At 36.1% G+C, this 6,000-nt stretch overlaps 1 long non-coding RNA gene across 1 annotated transcript in view; it reads right to left on the bottom strand.

Annotated features, from left to right (window-relative positions):
- Positions 1-598: 598 nt before the first annotated feature.
- The window catches only part of LOC139360031 (uncharacterized), a 28,154-nt gene continuing 22,752 nt past the window's right edge, over positions 599-6,000 (bottom strand). The window contains exon 3 of the long non-coding RNA XR_011616929.1: positions 599-642. This is a non-coding gene — a long non-coding RNA (uncharacterized lncRNA). The remainder of the gene's footprint in view (positions 643-6,000) is intronic.

Genomic DNA, 6,000 nt, shown 5'->3' with positions numbered 1-6,000 from the left:
ACACAGACTTCTATGACTGGAAGTACAGGAGGTTTGCTTACACCACCATCACCAAAAGCATGCATTAAGCTGCATTTTTTTTTTTTTAAGTCACAAAGTATATGGCAGTAAGTTCTAAACCAGAATAGTTTGTAAGAAAGGAGTACCAGTGTGGGTACAAAGGAGTCATAATCTCTGTAGTCATATTCCCTTAACATTTGGACCATGGAAGTTGTGGTGGATCCATTCTAGGGTAGCCCTATGTACCAGGAGGTATGGCGTTCAAGCTCTTGTATAAATCCCTTCCTTTGACTGTGGGAGAGATCTGTGACTCAATTCTAATAAATGGAATATGACAAAGGGGACAGGATGTCATTTCTGTGATTACGTTAATAGAATGTAACATTGCTTTTGCCAGTAGACTCTCTCCCCTACAAGATTCAAGGAAGGGAGTTGCCACAGTGGGAACTGCCCTATTGAAACACCCATATATCAAGTGATTGAGGGAGGTTGGCCAGCAGTCTGGAAGGAAATAGACATAGTCAACCTGGTGAATGTGGAAGTAGAGACCTAGAACTGGACAGTAGCTTGATTGCAGGTTTCTGAGAGACCCTGTAGCAGAGGATGTAGCTAAGCCATGCTTGTGCTCCTGACCCACAGAACCTGTAAAAAAATAAATGTTTGTTGTTTTCAGTCACTAAATTTGTGGCAATGTGTAATGAAGCACTGGATAACAAATACAGAGGGTAAGTACTAAATACGTATTTGATAACCAGTGATGAAATGAAGACCTACTCAAAAGAACAAAGCTCACACATCCAACAGGTGTGATCTAAAATTTAGCTTTCAACTCTATAATTTGTACTTAGGAGAGAATAAAAAAATACATGCTACTAGCAATATTTGGAAAACTCTTTTTAGAAATTGATGAAGAGAAGTATGTACCTTGTGATCTTTTATCAAATGTACTCCTGTCCATACAAGCTAGAATACACTAATGGTGAAACAGCTTTGATGAGAGGCCAGGAAGTCATGATGAACATACTTAGAAATAACCTTCTGTCTTCTTTTGAGAAGTGCCTGTTCATATCCTTTGCCCACTTTTTGATGGGTTTTTTTTTTTTCTTGTAAATTTGTTTGAGTTCTTTGTAGGTTCTGGATATTAGCCCTTTGTCAGATGTGTAGATTGCAAAAGTTTTCTCCCATTCTGTAGGTTGCCTGTTCACTCTGATGGTAGTTTCTTTCGCTGTGCAGAAGCTCTTTAGTTTAATTAGATTCCATTTGTCAATTTTGACTTTTGCTGCCATTGCTTTTGGTATTTTAGACAAGAAGTCCTTGCCCATGCCTATGTCCTGAATGGTATTACCTGGGGTTTCTTCTAGGGTTTTTATGATTTTAGGTCTAACATTTAAGTCTCTAATCCATCTTGAATTAATTTTTGTATAAGGTGTAAAGAAGGGATTCAGTTTCAGCTTTCTACTTACAGCTAGCCAGTTTTCCCAGCACCATTTACTAAATAGGGAATCCTTTCTCCATTTCTTGTTTTTGTCAGGTTTGTCAAAGATCAGATGGTTGTAGATGTGTGGTATTATTTCTGAGGGCTCTGTTCTGCAGCCAACAGACACATGAAAAAATGCTCATCATCACTAGCCATCAGAGAAATGCAAATCAAAACCACAATGAGATACCATCTCACACCAGTTAGAATGGCGATCATTAAAAAGTCAGGAAACAACAGGTGCTGGAGAGGATGTGGAGAAATAGGAACACTTTTATACTGTTGGTGGGACTGTAAACTAGTTCAGACATTGTGGAAGACAGTGTGGCGATTCCTCAAGGATCTAGAACTAGAAATGCCATTTGACCCAGCCGTTCCATTACTGGGTATATATCCAAAGGATTATAAATCATGGTTCTATAAAGACACATGCACACGTATGTTTATTGTGGCACTATTCACAATAATAAAGACTTGGAACCAACCCAAATGTCCATCAATGACAGACTGGATGAAGAAAATGTGGCACATATATACCACGGAATACTATGCAGCCATAAAAAGGATGAGTTAATGTCCTTTGTAGGGACATGGATGCAGCTGGAAACCATTATTCTCAGCAAACTATCACAAGGACAGAAAACCAAACACTGCATGTTCTCACTCATAGATGGGAATTAAACAATGAGAATACTTGGACACAAGAAGGGGAACCTCACACACTGGGGCCTGTTGTGGGGTGGGGGAAGTGGGGAGGGATAGCATTAGGAGATATACCCAATGTAAATGACGAGTTAATGGGTGCAGCACACCAACATGGCACATGTATATATATGTAACAAACCTGCATATTGTTCACATATACCCTAGTACATAAAGTATATAAAAAAGAAATAACCTCTGTATCTAAAAAACTATTGCATATAATTAATTTTTTTCAAAGACAAAAATTCATGTGGCTACATTTTTATTAATCATATATAAGACCCTAATTAAGTCTGTTATTTAAGTTTAAACACACACACGCATGCAAACATACAATCCTGAATCAAATTTTGAAAGTCAAAAAACAATAGATGTTAACATGGATGTGGGGAAAAGGGAACAGTTATTTACTGCTGGTGGGTATGTAAATTAATACAACTTCTATGGAAATCATATGGATCTCCATATGTTAGTTCTTAAATAGCTAAACATAGGTCTACCATTCAATCCAGTAATCCACTACTGAATATCTACCCAAAGGAAAAGAAGTCATTATATGAAAAAGAAATTTGCACATGTATGTTTATGGCAGCACAATTCACAGTTGTAAAGATGTGGAATTCACATATTTTTCCATCAACTAATGAGTGGACAAAAAAAAATGTGGTATATATTCGCCATGGAATACTACTCAGCCATTAAAACAATAAGATAATGTCCTTTGCAGCAACTTAGATGGAGCTGGAGGTCATTATTCTAAGTGAGGTAACACAAGAGTGGAAAACCAAAAAACATATGTTCTCATTTTTATGTGGGAAATAAAATATGAGTCCACAAAGGCATACAGAGTTATACAACGGACTGTAGAAACTCCGAGTGGGTGGGTGGGAGGGGGCCAGGGATGGAAAACTACATTTTTGATACAATGTACACCACTCAGGTGATGAGTGTACTAAAATATCAGAATTCACCACCAAATAATTGTGTAACCAAAAAAACCACTTGTACCCCAAAAGCCATTGGATCCCCCAAAAAACCACTTACATCCAAAAAGCAATAGAAATTAAGAAAGAATAAAGCTGTAAAATAAAAAAAGTAAAAAATAAATGAAAAAAATAATTACTTAAAAGGGACATGAACTCATATAAAGACTCAAAGTTTGAATGAGGTTTGTGTTTATACTTCAGATACTCCCCTGCTTAGAGCTCTGTTTCTGTTCTTGAATAATTTAGGAACATTTTCTCTGTCTCTTTTTGGTAACTTTGATAGTCTGCTCTTCTGCTTTAATGGATAACATGATTTTTTACACAGCCCACATCCTGCATCGGGAATGAGACTAACTAAAAGTGGAGTCCTGTTTTTCACTTGTTTTATATTATAGATGAGATATGCTAATTGTCTGTCATGTTTCCTGTCAAAAGTATCACGTGTCAATTGAAGTGAAAGAGTCAGGTGTTAACAAATTCCTATTGCACGTCCTTAGAGCTGCTTGGCAAGAACAAATCAGCAGACAGTTTCAGTTGACCTGACACACTTCTTCACTTCAGGGACTAGGTGCCCAACCTGATTTTCACAAACATGCCCCATGTGTCCGCAGCAGGTTCTGCACAATCAGCTCCACTTGTGCATGTCCTCTGCTTCCCACAGGCGACTGAAAAGAACCCAGCGTGGGGAATCTTCTAAAAACTGACTGTAAATACAAATTACACCCACAGCTGTTCCCTATCCTCTAGATCTCTCCTGAGACACACTTTCAGCATAGTTTGTGTAGTTCTAATCTGTGACAGGTTCAATTAGCAACGTGGAAAAATAAACAGTATCAAAGCAAAATGGGCATAGTGGCATCAAACCCTCAATCTAAATCAAGATGAATTTTTTTAAATTAGGCATGATTATAAATTATGCATTTGTTTAGAATAAGGACTTATACACTCAATTTTACACCTGAATATCTTAAATTGCAAATCAGACAGCAAGCATCTATTTATTAAGCACCTATAATGTGTAGATGTTGCCTCATACTGAAATGCCTACGTTATTTCCAGTGTACTCTGCCAGCTTTCTAGGCCAAGGCTTTGCAAAGATGCCCAAAGATACAGTGCTGAAAGATGCTGATCCTTTTTCTTTGCTGAGCAATTATTAAGTGTAACTGATGAAAAATAAATCATGGATCATAACTAAATTAGAACTGTTATTTTTATAGAAAACTTATGCTTGTCTTGCTACTTGTAGAGACTTTAACCTCTCAATATGTTGATACCAAGAGGATAAGAAATATATATTAAATACAATTTTTATGCTGAAAAACAATGTAATAACTAGGCAATATTATGAGAAAGGCAAAACATATCAGATTTCTATTGATTAGGTTATGCATTTCCTTCACCCTACTTGGCAAAATAATATTTTATACATGTATGTTTCTCTGTAATTTACACAAGATTTTTACACATATTGGTTGATACAGTAATCACAACAAAATCCCAAGTTAGGTATTTTCACCTTTCCACATGGGGATGTGGAGACTGTGGTGTTTCATTCAAGATCAAAAAGCTGCTGAGAGCCACAGTGAATATATACACTCATGTCTTCTAACTCAGGGACTATCCATGATGCCACAGATTACTTCTTGCTTCTATCCCCCAACTTTGAAGGTTTTTGTTTTTGATTATATAAATTCCACCTAATGTCTGGGAATGCTCCATGCTCCAAACTACTCTTCCTCCATACACAAAATAAACAGTCTCTTATCACAAGAGAAATAAATTATGCTAATGTGTTTTTTTCTGCAAGGAAGATTTGCTTTAAGACATGTATTTAAATTATGAGTAACGGATCTAGGGAGGTTCAGTAAAGTACAGGGCTAGGGTCTGCAGAACCTGGTAGACTGGATATATTCCTTGAGATACAGAAATTTCTCTTTCATGTTGGGCCTATCCTATGATGTCATACAATTAAGCCAGGACCCAAGACTGGGATATGCTTTGTACCTTGATCAACAGAAATTTATGGTGATAGAAATAGAAGCATGCAAAGTGGCATTGCTATCTAGTGGGGTTGCAGAGGTCTCATGGCTAAGGATGTATCTTGCAGTGAAGCAAAAACGATAGAATTTTATATGTGGCTCAGAGTATTTTATTTTGCTATTGGAAGTATATTTTTTAATCTAAAAGAAAAAAAATATTTGTTGCAGACTTCATCTCCAAAATATTGTCCATTAAGTGAACGGAATTTTATTAGATTGGAAAGTGAAGCACCTAAGAGAGAAATTTAAAATGTTACTCCAATTTCTTATTGGATTATAAATAAAATGGTGTTCCAAACTATAACAAGCATGTATCTAGAGATGTTCCCAGTTGTCCCTCCTGGTCTACAATCTATACAGTCAGAAGTTAAACTATGAAAGGGTAATACTAGTACATTTTAATAGGGACAGGAGAAAAAGTTAAGTCATAAAACATGCATAATAAAGAGCTTTTCCCCACCACCAGAAAATTTATGTTCAAGACTAAATTAGTTTCTTATAAATTATGCATAGCCTCTTATGATGTTAGCAAAAATGTGAAACAAACTACTGCAATATTCTTTCTAGTGCAAATTCTACAGCATTTTTGAAAATGACTGTATTCACTTTTATCAAAATCTGTGAAAAGATAACATACTTATTTTTCTTTAACGTTTTTTCCACAAGAAGTTTATATTAATGTAGCAACTAAAACAATGTGGAAATTAAATCAGTACTTTTTACATTACCTTTAAATATTTGTCACAGATAATACCTGAACTCCAGTGATCCTACGGTCACCATTGGTCAGTGG

This window comes from Macaca nemestrina, chromosome 19 (genome assembly GCF_043159975.1).
Source record: "Macaca nemestrina isolate mMacNem1 chromosome 19, mMacNem.hap1, whole genome shotgun sequence".
NCBI lineage: Eukaryota > Metazoa > Chordata > Mammalia > Primates > Cercopithecidae > Macaca > Macaca nemestrina.
The sequence above is the reverse complement of the archived record's forward strand: the minus strand, read 5'-3'. Positions and strand labels throughout refer to the sequence as shown.